The sequence below is a fragment of the Leopardus geoffroyi genome, chromosome B4 (genome assembly GCF_018350155.1).
Source record: "Leopardus geoffroyi isolate Oge1 chromosome B4, O.geoffroyi_Oge1_pat1.0, whole genome shotgun sequence".
NCBI classification, from domain to species: Eukaryota; Metazoa; Chordata; class Mammalia; order Carnivora; family Felidae; genus Leopardus; species Leopardus geoffroyi.
In genome coordinates this window covers 123,570,916-123,594,651 of record NC_059341.1, presented here as the reverse complement: position 1 = coordinate 123,594,651, position 23,736 = coordinate 123,570,916, and the positions used below count along the sequence as shown (strand labels likewise).

Sequence of the window (23,736 nt, the reverse complement as noted above, 5' to 3'; positions counted from 1 at the left end):
CATGCTCTCTTTCTCTTTCTCTCAAAAATAAATAAAAACTTAAAAAAGAAAGCTTAAAGAAGATGAAAAATTGTTCTTATAAAAGGATCCCTCTCCGAGCTGGAGGCCCTATAAAAATTAGGATTCTAAGACGGTAAGCACTAAATGTAGTTCAGAACAGATCAGCTAACATTTCTAAGCACTTGGCTTATACCAGGCATAGATAGAACATTGTCTCTTTCCATACACCCAACTATGAAGGAGACAGGTACCATTCAAATTATCCCCATTTTATAAAATGAAACCGTGAAGTCCCATGATGTCAAGTAATTTGCCCAAAGTCACCTGAATATTAATTGGTGGAGCCAACATTTGCCCCTCTGACTTCGGAGCACATGCTCTTTACCATTTACTCCTTTAGGAAGCTATGGAGACTAGAGTGACCAGTTGTCACAGTCTGCTTGCAATGGAAGAGATGCAGGAAAGTCCCCAAGTAAACCAGGACCAACAAACTGGCCACCCTGATAGGGACTTAATCACAAAATCTATGCTTGCACCAAGATGACTTGTCTGACTGAAGTAAGGGTTTCTGGTGCTAAGTGGAGACTACTGTTGTGTCCAGTCAGAGATCTGGTACTCCTCAGCTTGCCCTCAACCTGCTCCCTGCTATTCCCAGTGATATGATAGCTATGGGGACAGGCCTTCCTCCTCCGAGTGCGGACTACATTCCAAATTTTCCTCTCTGCCCCTCAGAACCTGCATTGAGAGTAGGCCAGCATTTTTCAACCCTTAGCGTACAAATTGCCTGGGGGTCTTGTTAAAAGGCAGATTCTGATTAGGACTGAGGTGAAGTCCAAGACTCTGCATTTTCCCTAAATTCTCTGATGAGGATTTTGCTGGCTTGTGGCCACACTTCGTAGAGTAAAGAACGCCCATTTTGAAAACGGGAACAGGAATCCTCACTCTTACATAGTGTTTAAATCGGGTGACTCCAAGTAAACAGTTTATTTAACTCGCCTCTGAGACCTTCCCCTGGTGTCTTATAAGTTCAAGCTTCATCTCACATAAATCTGTATTCAAATCTATTCCTCACTGATTAGGCTACTTTAGACAAGTTGTTTGATTTCTCTGAGCTCCAGGTCTCTCACCTGTCAAGTCAACTCCTACTCTTCCCAGTCTTCTCATGAAAAATAAAGATAAGGTCTACGAAGTGCGTACTACATTCCCCAATAAACAGGGATTGTCTTTGCTGTTGACAAAAGACTACAGTTAATGCTATTGTTAAAAGTCTCCTTGGGTCAGAAGGATGAAATAAGTTTGTAAAGTCCACAGGGTCATGAGTTGGGAAGGCTGAAAGCATTACCCATGTCTCAGAGATAATTGCCTCTAAGCTCTGATGGACGACCCAAAGAAATGAATCTCAAAATGGCAGCATTTCTGGTTTCCTTCATCCATTTATTCAACAAGTATTTTCTAGGTCACATGACATGCAGACACAGTAATACTAAACAGAACCGGTAAGATTCTTGCATTTACAGAGCTTACTTTCTTAGCGAGGGCTTTCACAATTTCAGGTCGAGAGAGACTCAGGGAAGAAAAGAGCCTTCAAATCATACTACACAGGCTTCCTGACACCCAGAAATGGATCCTCCTTCTAATACTGGGGGTGCCTTTGCATAAAAAGGCATTGTCCTCACACTGCTTCATGATCTGACTACTGAATACTCCAACAGAGGAGTCGACAGGTAGACTTTTACTTTCCCAACAGACCATAACAAATGAGGTGAATAGGGCATCTTAACGCTGTTGAAAAGGGAGTATTTCTTGGGAGCAAATTGTTCTCCCAGCCCTCACTTTACACTACATGTATATGAGCACGGCAGCTCTGTTGGATACTTTTCCATGTGGGAAATGACAGGCAAAACTCGTGTATGTGTCACACGGGGTGGCTAAATGGTGGCACAGGGAGAGGACAGTGCTGGGAACTCCTGATCAGGGAGGTCAGGCTGTTTTGGTTCCTCTGCTTCTCCCAGGAGTTATAGGTTTAAAGATATGACTCCCACGATGTCTTTATGTACGAGAATTGAATGATCACTTTCGTGCGTTCCTGGCAGTGACATTAGCAACAACCGGAAGACTCATCCCAGCAAACAGGGAGGATCCATTTCAAGTTCCACGAGCGACTGAAGCTTGGCACTCCCTGACAAATGTATTCCAGCTGGTTTCAACCCACACGAGACACGAGTGTGTGTGTGTGTGTGTGCATGCATGTTGACGCGTCCACATGTTAAAGAAAATGCGCCCAGTAAGCGGGAGATCTAGCTCCCAGGGAGAGGGAGCCATTAAATGTCAGAGAAGATTGTAACTCCAGGCAGTCCAAGGAAATGAGGTAGGTAGTTGGCCTTTGCAGGAGGGAATTTAGAAGATTATCAGAACACCTAATTAGAAGAGATTTTGTTAAGCAACTCCTGCCAACTTGCCTGCAGATAATGGTTAAGCTGTGGGGCCCTGCTCTAGACCACGAGGGAAGCAGGCAGCCATGGCCTCCTCTCGGCATGACGCACCCTTCAAGTTAGAGGAATCTAAGTAAACAACTGATTTCACTCATCTTGGAGGCCTCCCCCTGGTGTCTAATAAGTACAGTCTTCCTCTCAGCATTCGCCTCTTCTCCATGGCTCCCTTATGAAATGTGAGGCTAGCTGCAGAGTTGGAAGGACAAAGGAACTGAGTAAGTGTAATTTATTATCCAGGATTGTTTTCAACCTTTTTCCAATTATACACATTTTTCTTCTGGCTTTGGCAGACCTGGGTTTATGAGGCTGTTCTTCTGATCACTAATGGGCTGAAAAAAATGGGCCCCAAGTATTCCTTGAAGGATGTGTTATGGCCTTTAGTAATTTGCCATGGCTATAGCTCTGTTGAATATGGTTAATTAAATGAGAAAACGAATACTGACTCCTGCTTCTCCCCTACTGCCTGCCTCCTGCCCCCCATGTACACCAAGCCTTAATATGAGATCATTTCATTTAAAGAGCAGAAAGCTGTCAGACCAACAGAGGTGGAAACCCAGACTGGGTGGGAGTGCTCCCCTGGGGATTGATCTATTTGTTCTCACCTGATGGGGAGAAAATTGACTTAGGGAAGACAGAGGCCTCCACTTTCAGATTGTGGACAAAAAGCAATGAGCAGAGGGACAGGGACCCTAGTTTCTGGCCTGGGTTGTGTGTTTATTTGATGTGTAACTTTGAACATGTCACTTTGCTCTCTGTGTTTCAGCTTTTTGATTTGTAAAAAGTGAGGGGTACTGATACCTGCCTTTTGGCTTTTGGAATGGTTGTGGATCGGGGAGACTCATTTCTTTATCCTACCCACTTGCTGGTGGGCATTCTTCAGGATGTAGGATTTGTACCTCATTCTTTCCATGCCACCCCTTGATGATGGCACCCCTTCTCATAGCTTTAGATCTGACATCTATGTGGGTGACCACAAAATCTATATTAACAGCTTCGACTTCTGCCCCAAGTTCCAGTCTTATAGAGCTGGACACTTTCTAGGTGACTGTTTTTTGCTTTATCAAATTTACTCCTCTTTTACCAGAACTCACCGAGGCCACACTTCAGTCTCTATATGAGAACCACACACATGGCATAATAGAGTATAGGCTTTGGGTTTTAATCTAGTACTTCTGACTTTGTGACTTGAGTGAGCCACCTAATGCACACCAAGTTTGGAATGGTGATAATCAGGCTACTGTATATGGAGAAGTCTTGGCAGATTGGCTATTATTTCACAGACATTCAAGAAATAATATTATTCTTTCTATTCTGGAACATTTTTGGAATTCCTATAACCCTCACAGTATCCTTTATGTCTGTTACACAAACTTTTCAAATACAGAACAAAGAAGTCTCCAAAAACTTGACCTCACAGTAATGTTCTAGACCTTGAGTCTTGTTTCCCCATTGAGTTCCACTATTAATTTGGAGATAAGTTCTTCTGGTGACAAGAAGCACTTTAAATTATCCTAAATCTGGGATGCGTGGGTGGCTCAGTCGGTTAAGTGTCCCACTTCAGCACAAGTCATGATCTTGTGGTCTGTGGGTTCGAGCCCTGCATCAGGCTCTATGCTGACAGTTTGGAGCCTGGAGCCTGCTTCAATTCTGTGCCTCCCTCTCTCTCTGCCACTTCCCCACTCACTCTCTCTCTTTCTCAAAAATAAATGAACACTAAATTATCCTAAATCTATCTGTAAGAATGCAGCAAAGTCTTCTTAAGCACAGAAGAACCCTGATAATGTTGTGACAAAATGCTAGTATTAGCATTCAAAAGATTCACCATTCACATAAAAATAGATGGCCACTTATAAAATAAATAAGTGCTGGGGATATCATGTACAGCGTCGTGACCATAGTTAAAAATAATGTATTGCTTATTTGAAATGTCCTAAGAAAGTAGAAGTTCTCATCACAAGAAAAAACATGTTTTGAACTATGTATGGTGACAGCTGTCAACTAGGTTTATCATGTGATCATTTTGCAATGTACACAAATGGCCAATCATTACATCGTACACTAGAAGCTGATCAAATATAGCTAATTCGCTAATATAGCTAATATAGCACTAGGAACTAATATAATTTAGTTAATATAGTTTCAACTAATATAATAATAAATAGAGAGAGAGAAAGCAATCAAAAATACCAAGTCCAAATTGTGGAAAACAGTGCAGTGCAGAAGGTTTCTTCTTCTCATCAGACATGGATCATTTTCTTATTAATTTTAAAGTGTTTTGGTATTGGTGGTTTAAAAGCACAGTTTATCAGGACACAGCTTATATCCAGCCTTTCTTTCAAAGCTTCCTCAGACCTTTTAAAGTAAGGGTCTGTTCTCAGAGGCTGCACTTATACTTTTGGCCACAAGGTGTAATGAAAACACACAACAGCAACAACAACCTAAGGACCCCAGAGGAAGTAAGTCAAGCAAATCAAAACACGGAGACAAGTGGAGCTGGTCTGGAAAGCCAACAGTTGCTCAAGTGTGGTAAGTAACCTTCCTTCCTTTCCTTCCTTCCTTCCTTCCTTCCTTCCTTCCTTCCTTCCTCCCTTTCTTCCTTCCCTCCTTTCAGAGAGAAAGAGAGAGAGAGAGAGAGAGAGAGCCCATGAAAGTTGGGGAGGTCAGAGGAAGAGGGAGAAAATCATAAGCAGGCTCCACACTCAGAACAGATCCCAATGTGGGGCTCAATCCCAAAACCCCAGGATCACCACCTGAGCCAAATCAGATGCTCAATAGACTGAGCCGCTCAGCGCCCAGATGGTAACATTTCTAATTCTCGCCTGTGCTCCCTGCAGCCGTCTGGGAACCAATACCTGTCCAGGCATCATCTATCTTTGTCACTGTTGTAGTCAACATTGTCATTGTGTCGTGGGTTTAGAGCGCTTCCATTTGCAGAAACTCCATGCTTCCACAGTGACTGTGAAGTGAGGGTGGACATATTTCTTTGGAAATCAGTTCTGCTCTCTATTGTTTATGCAGTGTCATAATAGCAATGTAAATACTGAGGTTAGTGAACTGATGAGAGATAGTGGTCTCATAAGCTTTGAAATATCTCTATGGAGGATACAGAAGACATAAATTACTCCATTTTATACACCCAAGAAGACTATGAAAGACCAGTTATGTATATTTTACTCACAATAAAAATGAGCCTGATGCGGCCTCCTCAAGTTGTGCCTTGCCACTGGGATCAACTTGGGGGAAGGGGGAGTCTTAATTTCCCTATGAGGAAGAATCTGCAGAACATGCACACACACACACACATGCACACACACACACACACACACACATACTTGCACTAGATTCCTAGCTTAGATGTGATGGCTTAAAAGAAGAATTGATGGAATAAAACAGATCTTCAGTTTGTGGTAGATATCTTCCTTCTCTAAGAGATGAAAGACCTTTTAACACTGGAAAGGTCTAACTTCAGAAGGTCTTCTGAGGTCCAGTGGGCATGGGAGCAATTCGGCATAGGGTAAATAGGCTAGGACTTCTACGCCAAGAGAAGAAGACTAGCATTTACAGAAGCTTCCATAGAGATTCTCTGATGACTAGTCTAATTTTGCTAATCTCTCTTTGTGTTAATAACAAAAAGATCTATGGAAATATGTACTGGAAATCTCCTGCTTCTCTGTCTTTCACATGGATCCCATTGCCAGTACTTTCTTACATTCTGGGAGGAAATGTTCAAAGAGTGGCTGGATATTGTACAAGTGACTCAAGCATTATGAGAGTCATTGGGTTCGATAAACTTGAAGGTCCTTGTCCACCCTAAGACGCTGTGATTCTATAATTTCTTCTTTCATTCAGCTGTGGTGACAGCAATTGTGCTTCCACATTCTAGAATGTCATTCCTTTTGCACCATGATGAGTGGGAAATTTGTGTATATATGTGTGTGGAGTGTGTGGGCCATTCTGGAGAAAAATAACTAATTTTTACATACATTAGAAACTAACTGATTGATAAATTTCTATTGGCATTAACGCATGCAACTCCATAGGACACTGTGTTAAACTAATGCTGTCAACATCACCCAAAACCCATGTGTCCAATTCAGGGTGACCAGCATCATTTTGTAACTAGAAAAATAAAAACTAAATGCAAGAGTCAAAGGCAAAGGTTATATGAGGACCCAGATCTCTCTGGTAATTGTGTTCCACAATTTTCTCAGTAAACTCTCATTTCTTCACGTACATACACCTGATCTGTTGACAAAGGTCATTCAGGGCCAAAATTCCAAATTGCACAGGTTGGTCATCATGATGGCAGGTGGTAGGCCAGGACCAGTTAGGTATTAACTACATTTCAAAGGAAAGTAATCTTGAGTATATTTCAGTGTTATTTATATTTTGTCCACAAGATGGTAGCGTACCCTTTCCATTTAATGTAAAGCTGGCCTGTGATCCCAATTTCCCGTAAAGTAGAGAATAGTTTGTGTTGAACCAAGGTCAGCCACTCTGGATATCATTTAGGGTTTTCTTTTTTTGTGTGTGTGTGTGTGATGAATTGTTGATTTGGAGTATAGGAACTCTGCCATAACAAGGTGGGGATTCATCTGAAATAAAGAAAGCCCAGAAATGCATCACATTCCAGCTTCTTAAAGGGAATTTGAGAAGTGGGAATACTTTGGACATCTAAAAACCACACACCAAGAATCAGATACTGACATTTTTCAAAAACACTACCTTAGTACATCATGCAGAAGACATTCAGGATGTCAACTTCAATTAATCTTGGGTGAAATTCTGCACAGTAACCAAGTTCCTGCCATGAAACTAGTTCAAGAGGGCTATAGGTAGTTTTCCCCTCAAATCCAGGGGGAAAGTTAGACCTTAGATGCTATGAAATTTCCGTGAGCTAAATAAGAGGGCGGCATCAGCAAATTGGCATGTTCTTCTGCTGTGTGCTTCCTTCCCTCATCTGGCCACCATGCCAGAAGGAACGAGACACAGATGGGAAAAACATCTGCCCCCTCTCTGCCTCCATTGACCAGAGGGCCTTCTTTAAGGTTCAGGTCTCAGACTCACATCATCTTTTTGTTTGAACTCTTTTTAAAATGAGGAGCTCAAGTGGGATTTCCTTTCATCTTACTATATTATTTTCAAATTAAATTAGGTCTAATGCTGTGTATCAGAACCACAAAAGCAAAGCTCCAGGGTGTCTCAGTCACTTCCCATTCTGTTGTCCAGAACAGCTGAGCCCCCCCACCTAAGAAGAGAAGGAGACGAGCCAGGAGCAGAAGTTGAGACAATATAACGGCAGAGGAGCAGGAGAGGAAAGGCTGCTGTTGCAACTGTATGGTTGTCTTTCCGATGGGCCACAGAACCAAGTCAAGATTCCTTGGCCTTCAACAGTGTGGACCCGTCTTAGCTATCTTTTTTATACCCCCCCCCCAACCCTCCAACAGGCATCCTCTGATCCAACCCAGAGGGGCCACCTCACTGTGTCTTTGATTCTCACTGTCTTCATTCTTATACCTTGTCTTTCATAGTCTTTTTGGCTCCAGAAACTCTGTCCTGAATCAGAAACCCCATGTCTCCAGCTTGCACAGGAGGAGGGTTTGTACATCAAACTTTTTCTAAGAAGCAAAGCAAAGGGTGAAAGTGGTGATTTTTTTTCCCCAGAAGATAAAAAAGCATAAAATGATGATTAAGAGAGAGAAAAGAGTAAGGCAATAGAAATAAGCAAATTTCAAGGCTATGTTGTGATTGAGTAACTTCTGTTCTCCATAAACTGGATATCTTATCTTCTAGATTAACCACTTTCATCATTACATCTGCTTAATTATATGGCAAATTCAAGGTGACCAAATGGAATTTTCTGCTGTAATTACTCTTGGTAGGTATTTTTTTTACTATAAATAATAAATTATATATTATGGAATAAATATTAGCAAGAAGAGTTCACTTCAATAATGCCCTACTTGGAAACTTCTGGAAGCCCAAGCCTACTCTTGTGGAGGATTGTAAGCATCTGTTTATTCCAGAGTGGAGTTGGGTTGCTGCAGAAATGTATACAAAGATGGAAAAACTATGGTGATAGAGAGGAAGCAAAGAGAGAAGACCAGAGCAAGAAGGGCTCCCAGTGACCATCAGTGGCTCATTGAATTGACTACAAGGAAACTATGGTGCTGTGCCATTCCCTGAATTCTCTGCATTTGCATTTTTGTATTTGAGTAATAGTAGGATTGTTTTCCTCCTAGAAATGCTCTGTGTCTACTTGTCTTTCTAGATAGTGTAAAGCAAAACAGGTTATAGAAACCTGTTCTATATAGTTCCTCAGAGAAGAATTAAGTGTTTTGAAGAGTTCTGTAGTATTTTGAAGCACTCATCTTTCATGCTTACTTGCCCTATCTATCTATTTAACCTATCTATCATAGATCTATCTATCCATCCATCTATCTATCTGTCATCTATCTGATCTATCTAATCTATCTATCTGGATTTACTACACATATTGTCATATGAACTTCCTCTTCATTTAGCTGAAGCTGTCTGGAGATGGTGAATGGCATTGTTACCTCCTTGCCCAGGGAGGAAGGAAAACATAGGCTGGACCATACTTATTGAGGAGGAAATTTAGCCTTGGGTGGTTGAGAAGGCCATGCCTTCTGACACTGAGAGACTGAGATTCCAGCTGACTGAATGAGCTTCAGTCACCCAAGCTGGAAAAGGCAGGAGGAAAAAGCAGACAAGCAACATTTCTGTGAGCTGTTACTGAGCTTTCTCATACTGTGGCCTCTTTCCCATTGGAAAGGGAGTCTTGGTTTTATGCTCAAAAGGACAACATGTGCTTGGCCTCACAATCACCTATGAAGGCAAGTATCAGTTGACCTAAGTTCACACAGAGATTTATGTGTGGGAAAGTGCTGTGGGTACTGCTTGAAGCCTACACTTAAGATTCGCAGATGTTCTACATGTAGTATTCTTCTGTGTGGTGGAAATTAAGAAAATGTTCGGCTCCTAATTCAGAGTCTAAGTGGAGTCACCCAGCAGGAGGTATGACCCAAAGAGAGCCCACGGACATGGGAGGTGGGCCAGTGCCTGGACTGAATCACTTGTGCGAGGGAATGACAGCACGATTAATAAGGCTGTTTGTGCTACACAGAAGGTGGGACAGATTCTAAATCGTTTTATATTATGATTAGGTGCCTTTATTTCTTCCCTCACCCCAAATTTTATCTTTTTCAATAAAATATAATTTGTCCTCCATAGTACTTAAGATGAGGCATGCAAACGGGCAACCAACAGGTTCCCATCTGTCTGTATTCCCTCCCCTCCCCTGGGGCGCTGTGCTGAGCTGGGAAAGGGAAGCAGCAGGGAAAATCTCAGGTGGGCTTAGAAGGCTTTTCACACTCAGGAACAGAGGACTTTAGTGCCAAGAAGAATGAAGCACCATGAGCTGCCATGACCCCCATCCTTTAAATCCAAGCTTAGTTCAAATCAGTGTTAACTAAGCACCAATTCTATGTCCTGACCGCCATGAACTTGGTGTGTGTGCCTCCCCAGAATTCCTATGTTGAGATCCCAGTCTCTCAATGTGATGGTATTTGGAGCTGGGGCCTTTGGGAGATAGTCAGGTTTAGAGGAAGTCATGAGGGTAAAGCCTCCCATGACAGGATTAGTGCCATTATAAGAAGAGAAAGAGACCAGAGCTCTCTCTCTTTCTGCCACCTGAGGACACAGCAAGAAAGTGGCTGTCTGAAAACCAGGCGGAGGGCTCTCATCAGACACCAAATCTACCAATGCCTTGATCTTGGACTTCCAACTTCTAGCACTGTCAGAAATAAGCGTCTGTTATTTAAGGTATCCAGTCTGTGGTACTTTTGTTACAGCAGCCTGATCAGACTCAAACAGGGACTGTACTAAAAAGCAATAATCAAACGATAAACTCATTTCTTTGTTCATTCTGCAAACACTCCGTGACGGCCTACTGTATGCTAGGCACCGTGATGAGCCCTGGGAAGACAATGGGGAAACCAATAGATGTAGGGGCTATGCCTTTCATGAGACTTTCCATCTGGTAGGCAATAGAGATACTACATTAAAAGTAATTTTAGCATTTTAAGAAGTCATATCATACCACTCTCTCACGCAATTTCTGAATCAGATGAGAGAGAGAGATGAGCAGTCAGGTAGAAGTCACAATGCTGGCTTTATGAATGACAAAACTGTCTGAGCATGTGGCTTCCTTAGTCATGTAGCTTTCTTTTTTTTTTTTTTTTTTTTAAATTCAGGGGAGTTTTTAGAGACTTTATTTTTCAAACCACCAAGGAAGTGCTCAGTATCTCATCAAGCAGCACGTTTTTAGCAAATACTCTACTTCATCACTTGGCTTTTCTTTCAACGTTTATTTATTTTTGGGACAGAGAGAGACAGAGCATGAACGGGGGAGGGGCAGAGAGAGAGGGAGACACAGAATCGGAAACAGGCTCCAGGCTCTGAGCCATCAGCCCAGAGCCTGACGCGGGGCTCGAACTCCCGGACCGCGAGATCGTGACCTGGCTGAAGTCGGACGCTTAACCGACTGCGCCACCCAGGCGCCCCAGTCATGTAGCTTTCTAATATTCCCCTGAGCTGGATTTTCTCTACAAAACTGCAGGTTTTCTTCACCGTAGACGGAGAGTCCCTGAAGGAAGACAGAGCCAAAAATCATGCAGGTTTCCTGCCAATAGCATTGGCTGCAATCTCTGGCCACCTTTACCTTCTCCTATCTTCCCAGCAGCTAACCCAGAGTAGCCCTACCAGTTGGTTAGTCTCCTCCACGGAGGAAGAGAGCTACACTCATGGCTAAGCCCAGTGGTTAAGGGTACAAAAAGTTGGGAGGGGCTATGAGACCAAGATTATCACTCTCATGGAGCTCTCTCCACATAACAAGCCGAAAAGTGAGGGCTAAAAATATTCCTTACACTTATGATGAGTCCTTCAGACAGGAAAGCCCAGGGTGTTATGGGAGAGCGCAACATGGGGACCTAACTTATTCCAGGGGTGGGCTGTGTGAGCAAGGCACGGTTCCTATTCTCAGGTAATTTGCAATTTCATTAATGGGGAGAGAAGATCATCATAAAATAATGAGGATAAATTATATACTGCCACCATAAGTTAGACACACAAGAAACACTGAGGGAGTAACAAATTGATATTTGCTAACCATGTTTAGCCTTTACTGTCTACCTCTTACCCCTATTCTCACTGGTAGTAGAGATAATGCCATGCAGAGACAGTCTCTCTGTTTTTGAAACATGAGACTAAATCAGGGCACCTGGGTGACTTAGTCGGTTAAGTGTCTGACTCTTGATTACAGCTCAGGTCATGAACTCATTGTTCATGAGTTCAAGCCCCAGGTAGGGCTCTGTGCTGACAGCTCAGAGCCTGGAACCTGCTTCAGATTCAAAAAATGAGAATAAATCAATTATAAACTAGAGACTCCAATTATATTAGGGACAAATTTCAAGTCTGGGTGTTTGGGGTTTTTTGTTTGTTTTGTATTTTGCTATTAGATCTGTGGATTGTCTAAGAAACTACCAAATCAATTGAGCGTTATGATACCATGTAAACAAAATCCTAAATCCACCACAAAGTGAAAACACATCTGAAAATACTTTCAAAAATCTGTTTTTTATTATGAAATTAGTGTATATTGGTTAAGTATTTTAGAAAATCCAGAAAAGTCCCACCATCCACGGCTGTCACTTTGATGTAGTACTTCCTTTGCTTTTATTAATTTTTTTTTCTTCTGCAGAGTATTTATTTTGTTTTCTTAGTGGTTTTGTTTTGTATGTGTAACCAGCTCTCAATTACCTGCAGTAGATCAGCTAATTTGTAGATTGACTCTCCTTCCATCTAAGACAAATAATCTGTGGGAAAATATTAAAACTATCACTACTCAGCAAAACCCCAAAAACCAAAAAACAAAGCAAACAAACAAACAAAGAAACAAAACCCACTTTATTCCACAGATATCTAATGAATACCTCTTCTGTGCCAAGCACATAACCACAGAGCACTCAGCTGGCGCACGTGGAGGTGACCGCAATACAGAGAACGCCCCATCTCCTCCTTCACCGACCAGCAAAGGAGCCACTTCAGAGCAGAAGCCCCTTTGCCCCCACACCCCGCCCTGCACCGGTCAGTGGCCCAACAAAGAAAACACTTGAGAGGCTCTGACTTTTATAAGCTTAAGATTAGAAATGGAAGGATTAGGTAAAAAAGAAGAAAGAGGGGACACGCCTCCATCCCACTCCAGTATCTGAAGAAAGGCAAAGCAGAGATAACAATCTCATTATTTCATTAGTTAACCTCTTGATCATTTCCCACCCCCCCCCCCAAGTAATTAATAGGACATGATTCTTAATTTATTTAATAATTTTTAGCAGTTTTAGCATGTAGGATGGTAACTGGATTCCTAAATATAGAATGGGGTTTTAATCAAATAAACGTACAATCAATCCATTTCCTATATTCTGTGGCTGGTATAGTTTCAACCATGATTTGAATGTTCTCTATCAGTTGCTTTCCTAGAGCCCCACAAATAACTTTTATTGGAAGTTGGCTACAGTTGCAGTTGTTGACACAGACTTTCTTTTCTCAAAATAACTTAGTATTACTGTAACCAGGTAAGATGCTAAGATCTCTTCCTAAATAATTTTAAAAATAATGTTACCATTATTTCTGACTCCAAAGTAATACAATCTCATTAAAGATAATTTTGGAAAATACAGATATAGTGATGTATCTGGGGAGGTGGAAGTTTATTTTGTTAAATCTCCGTCTTTTCTCAAATGAAATGTTGATATTTGGAGGCTGAAGATTAATGCAGAGGGAAGAAAACATGTACAAGCAGTCCAAGGACTTTTAGGGTAATTAGAAGATCAAGACCTCGACCCCCTTTCCCAGGGTTATGGTAATTTATCAGGGTGGCCCAGGAAGGGTCCATACTTGCTCCAGAGGCAGAGAAGTAGCCCAAGAAAATGGGGATTCCAGATAAAGGGGATTGTGGGTGCTGACATCTCACCAACCAATGAGATTTTTGCATTCTGGATGACTGTTATGATCATTTTGTTAAAATTTCCCCCTCTTCCTCCAAAACTCTCTGAACTTTAATCTGATTTATATTAATTCTATACATTGATTTGTAAAGCAGCATCCCCTCCCCCAGTATTTACTCTATAACCGTACCCCCCTCCAGAACATAAGCTCTGAATTTATTCAAAGCTTCTGCTATGCCCCAAGTATGTTTGCAGTTCTCTTTGTATAAATCCTTCTTAGTTGAGAACTTACATTATATATATATATATATATATATATATATATATATACACACACATATATATACATATATATATGTGTGTGTGTATAACATATATATAATATTATATCTCTATCTCTATATATAATATTGAGATATAATGTCCTATATGTATAAGGATATATGGATAGTACACCAACATACATATGGATATTTTACCAACATATATTTATTTATATGTTCATATATTTTATATATAACAATTGATGTATTTTTCACTATATTTTCAGATTATTTCATATTGAAAGGAATTTTGTTTATTTCTACTGTATATACCTTTTAAACCAACAGTTGTTTTTCAATTGACTTTTTGTGATTTGTAGGTAAGGTATCACGTCATCTCGTACGGCTGTGATCTTTATCATTTGGCCATTTGTTTTCTTTCCTCTCCTTCATCCGCAGCCAGGAGTGACTGAGGAATATCACACATATGGGGGTGTGGGGGAGAGGCTGTGCTAGCTTGTATTTTGCCCTCAGCCTGCCTCAACCTTCCGCATCATAAATACTACTAGATCAAAGTGGAATTATAAAAAAGTAGAATTAAATTGATTGGTCTTTTATCTTTATATATATTAGTTATATATGTATTATTTATAAATGTGTAAGTAATGGGTTAGAAATTATCATTTATAATTAACTAAATTAATTTGTGATTAAATTTGTGCTTGATTGTCTTCCTGCCTCCACACAATTGCTTGGAGTGCTGGCAGCCATCTTGAGGGGGTAACCGTCAGCCTTGCTGAGAGGAAAACTGAAAAGATACTGGGTCCTTGAATGATATTTTGGGCTGCCTTCCAGCTCACTGAACTGCCTATCACCATGCTTCTTTTACCTGCCAGGAAGATAAACCTTATCTTATTTAGGTCATCACTATTTTGGATTTTCTCTTTTAGGTAGCCAAACAAATCCCTACCTAATCAGTGGATAATTGTTTTTATTGTCACATTCTTTGTCATATATATATGGTTCACAAGTATACATTATACAATTATACAATGCCAGGCTAAAATACCAAAGTAGCTACCCACTTCCGCCTAAGCCGGAGGCTCTTTAGCGAAGGTTCTAGTTCCCTCTGGCACACTGTTTCTTTTGCTTCTCAAAGTCAATTTTCAGGAAGAGGGCCAAAGGTAATTGCAGTAAATGTGACAAGGACTGAGAGAAGAGAGTTAATCTTTCCACTCCTACTTACATTTGCATTTTAATAGGAACAATGTTTTTAAACAAAGGGATTAGAATTTTTCTCCTTTTAAGTCTTCTTGGAGAGTTTGTGAGGAGTTCCTAGATGGGGCCAGGATCCTCTCTGGTCCCCTTTCCTTACACCTTCCTCATTTCTTACTGAATTCATATCCTATAGACATCTATCAATGATGCAGACAGCTAAAGGTGAATCCTGGTAAGCCATTTGCTAGATACGTTGTTAGGGCAAAGTCTTTAACCCATCTCCGAACTTCACTCTGATCGTGGGTAAAATTACTAAGGTCTAAATTAAGTAACATATAAGATGTTATAGCTGGCCCCTGATGTTAGCTCTTCATCATTCACGGCAAGCATTTATTTTCCAGAAATGAATTGAGTGATTCCAATATCTACCCTGCAGCCAAAATAAAACTGTGTCTACCATCATTCATTCGTTCTCCCACCTGCACGTACCAACAGTTTGCGACATACCTTGCTTTAACGACCGTGAGAAACATAAAGTGCTCAATGTTTGGGATACTAGGCATGACTTAAAAAAAAGGCTCACAATCTTGGAGTAAGTTTTTATATCTGTTTACTTGGAATTTAGTGGGCCTTTGGAACAAGGTGCTGAAGAGTTTTTCTAGGCCAAGAAAGTTCTAAGTGTTTTTGGTTTGACCTCTGTTCTCTGCCTTCTGCTTCCATCAGCTTCACTAGAAAGCATAACTGGAGTGCAGTTAATTTGCACAGCTTCTGGCCAGTGCTTATCAGGAATTCACCTAGGTCAGTTCTCCTGGCCCGGGATGGAGGGCTCCTTACCTTTGTTGTTCAGGAACTGCATTACTTGCGTTTTTGCCTAAGCTGCTGGCTACCTGTTGCTGAATTCCTTACAATGCTTTGCTTGAGGGAACTCAACCCCCAGAATGCAAACGCACAGTGATAACCATTTTCACCACCATCCTACGGTCGCCTGTCTTGCTTTCTGGAAGGAACCCTCTGCAAAATGATATTGAAAGATGTATCAGAGGTGCAATGGTGTCTTCACTCTGGCTTCTGTAACAAATACCATAGACCAGGAGACTTAAAAACATTCATTTCTCAGAGTTTTCTGGAGGCTGGAAGTCCAAGATCAAGGTGCCAGAGTGTCTGGTGAGGGCCTGTTCCTTGTATCCTAACTTGGTGAACAATAAAGAGAGGAAGTGAACTCACTCTTCTCCCTTTACTAAGAGCGCCAATCCGACCATGGGGGTTCTACCCTCATGACCTAACTGTTTCCCAAAAGCCCACTTCCAAATACCATCATGTAAGGGCTTTGCCAGATAAATTCTGGGAGGACATATTCAGTCCATAGCAGATGGGGAGTCATGCTTACCTAATTGAAGCATGGCTATCTGGTGTTTTGATTAGTAAAGGTCTGGAGTCACTTAGCCAGAGGGCATACAGTGGGGAAGAAATGAAATACCATTCCACCTATCCCAACAGTTTGGGATTTCTTAGTCTTTTTTTTTTTAATTTTTTAAAAAATATTTTATTTATTTTTGAAAGAGAGAGAGAGAAAGAGAGTGAGAGCAGGGGAGGAACAGAGAGAGAGGGAGACAGAATCTGAAGCAGGCTCCAGGCTCTGAGCTGTCAGCACAGAGCCCGATGCAGGGGCTCAAACTCACAAACTGTGAGATCATGACCTGAGCCGAAGTCGGACACTTAACCGACTGAGCCACCCAGGCACCCCTGGGATTTCTTAGTCTTATTGGGTGATGCGTTGGTAGGCCACTGATTGTTTTTTGTCAATCAAGCTCCACTGACCAGAAAACCTATAGAAAATTATCACAGATTCTGGCACTAGGTTGTTTCAGTAATCATGTTCAATGTTATGATATTTTTTCTTCCAAGCATAACACCATAGATTTTAATATTGTTTTTCCTTGTAAAAATATGCCCCCCCCCCCACCATTAATGCTGTGATTTTTAAATACATTGTATAAGGTGTCATTGTGTTTTTAAAGTTGAAAGAGACTCCACCAGGGACTGTAGAATTATAAACCCATATAAGTAACCCCTAATAACTCACAAAATAGCATCCTATTTTATCTAATCATTTAGTTAAGCACTCAGATTTTTTATAATTTTTGCTATCACAAAATAATCCTAAATAGTATCATATTACTTTCCCAGAGTGAGATCACTGGGTGAGAGTTAGGACTGTGTTTCAGGCTGGCAACATATGTTAAAGACAATTGATTAATCACCTATTAAACTTATCATCTGTTATCACCTAAAGTCTTCTTGAGTTTTTACAAACTTGAGGGGAAGATGAAGTCTTTCTTGGTCAAGTTTATAATTCTCCTTTACTTAATTTAATCTCCTCAGTAGTGTCAGATTATTTCTATGTGTGTTTCTCAGATAAAGAAACTGGTTTAGAGTGGCCATCTGTCTGAGATCACAAAACAAATATGTAGCAAGTTAGAGGCAACTGAGTTAGAGTTATCTTGGGAAACCCAATCTCCCAACCTCAAATCCAGCACTCTTCTATGTGTCTATGCCAACTTTTCCCACATTCTCATTTCACAGGTGAAGACACGAGATAATAAAGTAGTTCTAGGTCTGCAATTTTTATTAAGAACGTGATACTGGGGAGCCTGAATGGCTCAGCCGGTTGAGCATCTGACTCTTGACTTCAGCTCAGGTCATGATCTCACGGTTCATGAGATGGAGTCCCATGTCGGGCTCTGGGCTGACAGTACGGAGCCTGCTTGGGATTCTCTCTCTAGAGCCCCTGGGGCAGTTTTTCTCCACCCCTCCCCGTGCCCTACCCACTCCACTTCTCCTCTTTCAGCAGAATAACCCAGAGTTTGAGTGTATCCACCATCTGAGTTTTGAGTTCAAGGAAGGGGCAATCAAGAAAACAGATTTCAATGACAAAATAATGCTGAAAAGGAGAGCAGCTTTCCTTTGTACCCTGTGACAGACCAGTTGCAGCTTTCCTGATGAAATATCTGTTCTTGGAACGCTTCCTACCACAAAGACCGGCTTTCTCATCTTCTATTCTAAATTCACTTACTCTTCATGTTTATTTGACTATGGTTGGGGTAAGGGGCAGCGTCTCCAGGCATGTCTCCCCTTGTCTTTGTACTGTCTCTGTGTACTCCACACCATGCTTTTTGAAAAGCTGGATTCCTGTTGGAATAATGGCCATCAATTCCCAACGAGTGTTCATGGTTTCCTAATCATAAAACATAATAACTTTGCTATGCAAACGTCTTTACAAAGACATAAATTATTAGGAGGCTAATGTCACGATGACCGGATCCGCCCCTGCTGCTTTCCCCATCGTTTACATGGTTAACCGTAACAGTATCAGTTGTAAAAAAGTGAGTCATTCAGAAAGCCACAGTAGTTCCGATGAAGGCTACCAGATAGGGGATTCCCACGTCATAGTTAAGAGTTTGGAGGTTTTTGGGTTTTTTTTTCCCCTCTCTCTCTCTAGGACCCACCCACCACTCGCCTAACTTACTCCTTCTGTTCCCCCCACACACCAGATGTGGCAGCTGCACTGGGCAACTTAATGAGTGATTCCCATACTTTCTGCTTACTTTCCTGACTCCTTTGATCCTACTGAGTCTTCCTCTGAAGTACCCACTGGTATCCACTGAACAAAATCTTACCTGTTGTGATGCTCAACCTAAATTTCATCTCCTCTTCTAAGGCTTCCTTAAAACTTTCATAGAAAGAACTGATCATTCCCTCCTTTATACTCTCATTCTCATGGTTCACTTGTCCACTATCGTTGGTCATTGGGTTTTTTCCATTGGTCAGCCTGGTCTGTAAACTCTGCTGGCAGGCACAATGATGTGTGTGTCCTTGTAGCTGGGGCACCTAGCACAGCAAACTTTTTCTGTAAAGGACCAGGCAGTAAATATTTTATGTTCCGTGGGCCATATGATCTCTGTTGCAACTACTCAATTCTACTGTTACACTGAGAGACATAAACACATGGGTGTCATATACAATATTTTGTGACAACTGGAAGATCAAACCGACCGATATTCATCCTTCTTTGGAACTGTGAGTCGTAAATCAGATCGTCTCATCCCAAATGGGACTGATACCAAATTAATTTGGAAGTGGTATTAGGGTAACAATCATGAGACAGATGAGTTGAGGTTTGTAAGGATACCGTGAAGACCAGTAGCCACTCCTGCTTGAGTTGAAAGATGGTTGTGACCCCCTGACACCAGGTAGTAAGGGGCAAAATCCCCAAATACAGTGGATGGAAGCCATGGCTGAGAAACAGCCCTCTCAGCACCCAATGACTAATGATAATGATAATGACGACAATAGTATCAGCAGTACTGATTATAGCAAACAAACACTGAGGGCTTTCTATGTGTCAGGCACCGTTCTGAGCACTTCACGTGCATTCATTCGTTGAACCTTGCAAGAATTCTCTGGGAAAAAAAGTATTACTTGTGTCTCCATTTTACAGATGGAACTGAGACTCAGAGAGGTTAAGTAACTTACTCGAGGTACTACAGTTGGCAAGTGGTGACTCTGGCAATCTAAAACTGACGGACAGCACACACACTCTCTGGTGCTTAAATGCAGCTCCATGGCTGAGATGGACAAGAATCGCCTGAAGCCACAGACAGCTACACACCATCTTCTGAAATGCGAGTCAGAACGCACGGAATGAAATCAAGGAATCTCTCTCTCTTTCTCATTCTCTCTCTCTCTCTCTGTCTCTGTCTCTCTCCTTCTCTTTCAAAGAACCACCCTGTGGATTCAGATATGTAGCTGCAATGAGTGGAATGGTGGTTCCCAAAATGATGTGCCCGTGTTCTAGTCCCCCAAAACTGTGGGGATTACTTGATTTAGGAAAAGAGTTTTTTCAGAGGTATGAAGTTAAGAATTTTGGCACAAGGAGGGCCTTATATTATCACGTTGGCCCTAAACCCTATTTCAACTGTCCTTAGAAGAGGAACATGGAGGAGACAGAGAAGAGGAGGAGGGAGTGTGACCACAAGGCAGAGATTGGAGCGATGCAGTCACAAGTCAAGAAATGCTGGTGAGCAGCGGAGCCTGGAAGAGTCCTTAGAGCCCCCAGGAGTGGGGCCTGCCACTATCCTGATTTCAGACTTAGAGATTTCAGCACTGTGAGAGAACATGTCTCTGTTGTAAGCTACTGGGTTTGTGGCACATCATTATGGCAGCCCTGGGAAACTGACTCAGAGCCAGTCTTAGTTCCACTCCTTAATTCCTGTCCCCGTGTCTGTGGAAAGTGGGGAAGGCAGCACATACAATGGTCTCTGATTTGAAGTGTATATCAGATTGTGTAAAACAGAACCCCATCATTTCAGGGTTGTCTCTCAGCGGGTGCTGTAATGGAGTCTTCAGTAAGCCAGATACCTCTCAAGTATACCAGCTGGTTCCAGAGGATGGAAGTATGCAATAAAAGCAGCAATTTCATGGGAAGAGTCCATTTCTGCTTTTTTTGTTTTGTTTGTGTTTTGTTTTTTGCTGTGAGATGACGTTGTTTCTCAGACATCATACTACACAGGATGGCATGATGGTGGTAGGTGGGACATTCTATAAGTCCATGGTTGGTGATGGTGGGAGAAGCACTAAGGGCTAGAAAACAAATCCATATCCAGAACATATGTCTATTCCAGTGAAGGTGAATCTCTGCCCTTTTAAAGAGAGAAGTTCAGTGGAAGAAATCAAGAAGTAGGTGTGTCTACTTCTGTCTTATGAAGAAGCTGGTCAGCAGTCTCAGCCAGTGTGGCTAGGGGGCTCCAGATTGGACCCCCTTCTTTTATGTGGTATTGCTATGATGTTTGCTTCTTGTCTTAGGGTCCCTATAATAGTTTCCTATTGATGCTGTAACAATTAATACACGTTTATTGGCTTAAAAAGACAAATTTATTATTGTACATTTCTGTAAGAAGTTAAAAATGAGATCCACTGGGCTAAAGGTGTGGTTTCAACCTGTCTCCACCTTATTTCTTACTACTTTCTTTCATATACCCTTTGTCTCAATACACGGTTATCCAGTTCTGGCCCCTTTATAATTTGTCACACTGTGCTCTCTTTTGAAGACCATCCATCCCTTGTGCCCACATTCCATGTGTCCCAATCCTTCATCCATCTAAATGCCCAATTTGAATGTCACAACCACCAACCCCCAGTTGAAAGGAATCTTTCACTCCTCCCAGCTGCCATTAAAATCCTCTCTAGGCCCCTGACATTACATTTCTTGAGGGCAGGAACTAGACCTTGTTTGTATCTTCGTGTCCCCCAAAGCAGGATTGACATGGATAGTTGTGCGGATTGTATGTTGTGACCCTTTTACATGGGAAGCACTTTATCAATAACTCCTAATAAATGAATGACTGAGAGTTCTTTGATGTTGGCATTATGTTCAGTTTCTAATGTAATGAACTCAGATCTTAAGATGCTGAAAAGTTTGAAGCCAGAACTTCCGGAGAAATAGAAAGAAAGACAACACTAAATAAGATGTAAATCCTTCACCAGATGATGAAAGGTCTTGACTCCCTTTTAAAAGAGATCTGATGAGAGCACACCTCCATCCTTCACACACACACACACACACACACACACACACACACACCACAGTTTCTTTCTAACCTTGACTGCCGGGACCACTGTGTAGGGTCATGATAGTCATGCACTTTTTTTGTGTCTGTGACAGGCCTGAGCTTGGCAGCTTGGTTATGCCTTTCCCTACTCCACCCCATTCCCCACACCCCTGCCAGGATCCCTTTACGTGAATACAACTTACCATTCAGTTCCTGTAGCCAATACCAGGAAAACTGCTACTAGAAATGACATCCAATGCCAACAACGTGATTTCTTTTCATGGGAACCTACCTGGCTTTGTGAAGAAAGAATTAGAATATATCTTAATAACAATAATGCTTCATTGCCAAGAAATCAGATTCTCAATAGATGGACTGTTTTTGAGCTGGACAGCTGCCTTGAAACACAGCTTGCTTATTCAACAGAACTTTGTCCCTGGATAGGTATCACACTCAGCAGACGGGGACAACCTAGGTAGATAACAAGCCAGTGCTTTCCAAATGAAACCAGGTCCCCACCACTCTTGTTACCACTTATGTAGCCAACTGAGATGAGTAAACAAACCAAGACGTCCTGACAGGTGTGGGTGTCAATTCATATCCAGATGGCCTGAGCAGTTCCCCCACCTCACTGCTCTCTTACTGACCTGAGTGCCAGAATTCAGAACACACCTACCCAGGCAGCCAGAACCCAGATGAGAGGCAATATTGCTTAGCATCGCAGATTAGCGGTGTTTCAGGTTACAGACTTGGGTTTGAATTCTGATCCACTGCTCACAGAAAGTTAATTTCACTTATTCACACTCTGCCATTTGGAAATGTGCAGTCGTGTTATGGGAGGGACTGAGTCAAATTTTACTTTGTACTCACAGGAGAAAGTAATGGTTATAAGTAGTGATTCTGGAGCCAGATGGGCCCAAGCTCCACCCCCAGCCCTGCCACTTATTACTTAACTTCTCTAAGCTTCAGTCTTCCTATGTGTAAAATTGGACTGCTCATAAGAGCACTGAATTCAGAGGGTCGAATATGATATTGTTATAAAATATTTGGTATAGAGTAAGTCTTCAATAAGTAATAGCTATTATTAAGGAGGAAAAAAATGACATGCAATGTTAGCAAATTAGAACCTACATTGATTTTCTCTTTTACTTAACTAGCTGTTTTGTTGTTTTTTTAAGGTGAACATATCCTGTCTTTCTAAAAATTCTTTTTCAGCTCACATGATTTGAGTTCTTACGATGGGCTGGCCAGGTAACACACTTAACACATGGAATCTCTTTTATCCTTACTGTGGTTATATATTGGTGAGGCAGGTATTATTATCCTCATTTCATAGTTGGGAAAATTGAGGCTCAGGGTGTCTAGTTGACTTTCCAAATTCATTAAATAGATATAGTTGAACACTGGGGTCCCAGTTCTGAAGTTTCCTTAGTCTAAGACTAATTTATGCTCTAATAGCCAAATGGGAACCAAAATATCAACCTCATCAGTGACCTAATAAAGTAGAAATTGAGATTATCTGGTAAATGTCATTGGATAACACAAAATGGGACTTTATGCTTTATTTCTAAATCCAGATGTAGGAGCCTTATAGCAAGAAGTAGGTCCCTAAGGGTGCCTGGGTGGCTCAGTTGGTTAAGTGTCTGACTTTGGTTCAGGTCATGATCTCGCAGTTCATGAGTTCAAGCTCCGTGCTCTGTGCTGACAGCTCAGAGCCTGGAGCCTACTTCAGATTCTGTGTCTCCCTCTCTCTCTACCCCTCCTCTGCTCACACACTCTCTCTCTCAAAAATAAATAAGTGTTTAAAAAAACTTAAAAAAAAGAGAGAAGTAGGTCCCTAGGTAGCCCCTAAGCCTACATAACCAGTTAGTCACAAGTCCACCTTACTTCCCAGCTGGCCACAGGAGACAGCAGCCAAAAGAGGATGGTGAAATCCCCCAGCCCCCTGTGCTGCCCACATAGAGATAAGAAACAAGGGTCAAAGGCTGGGAGTGCTTGCCACAATATCAGTAGAACATGGCATGATCAAGGACTTTTGAGAGTGACTTCATCCATTCGTAAAAACAAGATGGCCTAGCTTCTCTTCAACCATATTTGCCATTCCTCCCCAACGGATGAGGGGGTGTAT

General features: G+C 41.6%; 1 long non-coding RNA gene across 2 annotated transcripts; it reads left to right on the top strand.

Annotated features, from left to right (window-relative positions):
• The first annotated feature begins 2,599 nt into the window (after positions 1-2,599).
• On the top strand, positions 2,600-23,275 carry LOC123591178. Of its 2 annotated transcripts, XR_006709145.1 has the most exons (4): positions 2,600-2,707; positions 4,834-5,018; positions 19,986-20,077; positions 20,370-23,275. It is a non-coding gene; the product is annotated as an uncharacterized LOC123591178 (long non-coding RNA). The 2 variants fall into 2 exon arrangements; XR_006709144.1 differs by having other exon boundaries at positions 19,986-23,275.
• The last annotated feature ends 461 nt before the right edge of the window (positions 23,276-23,736 follow it).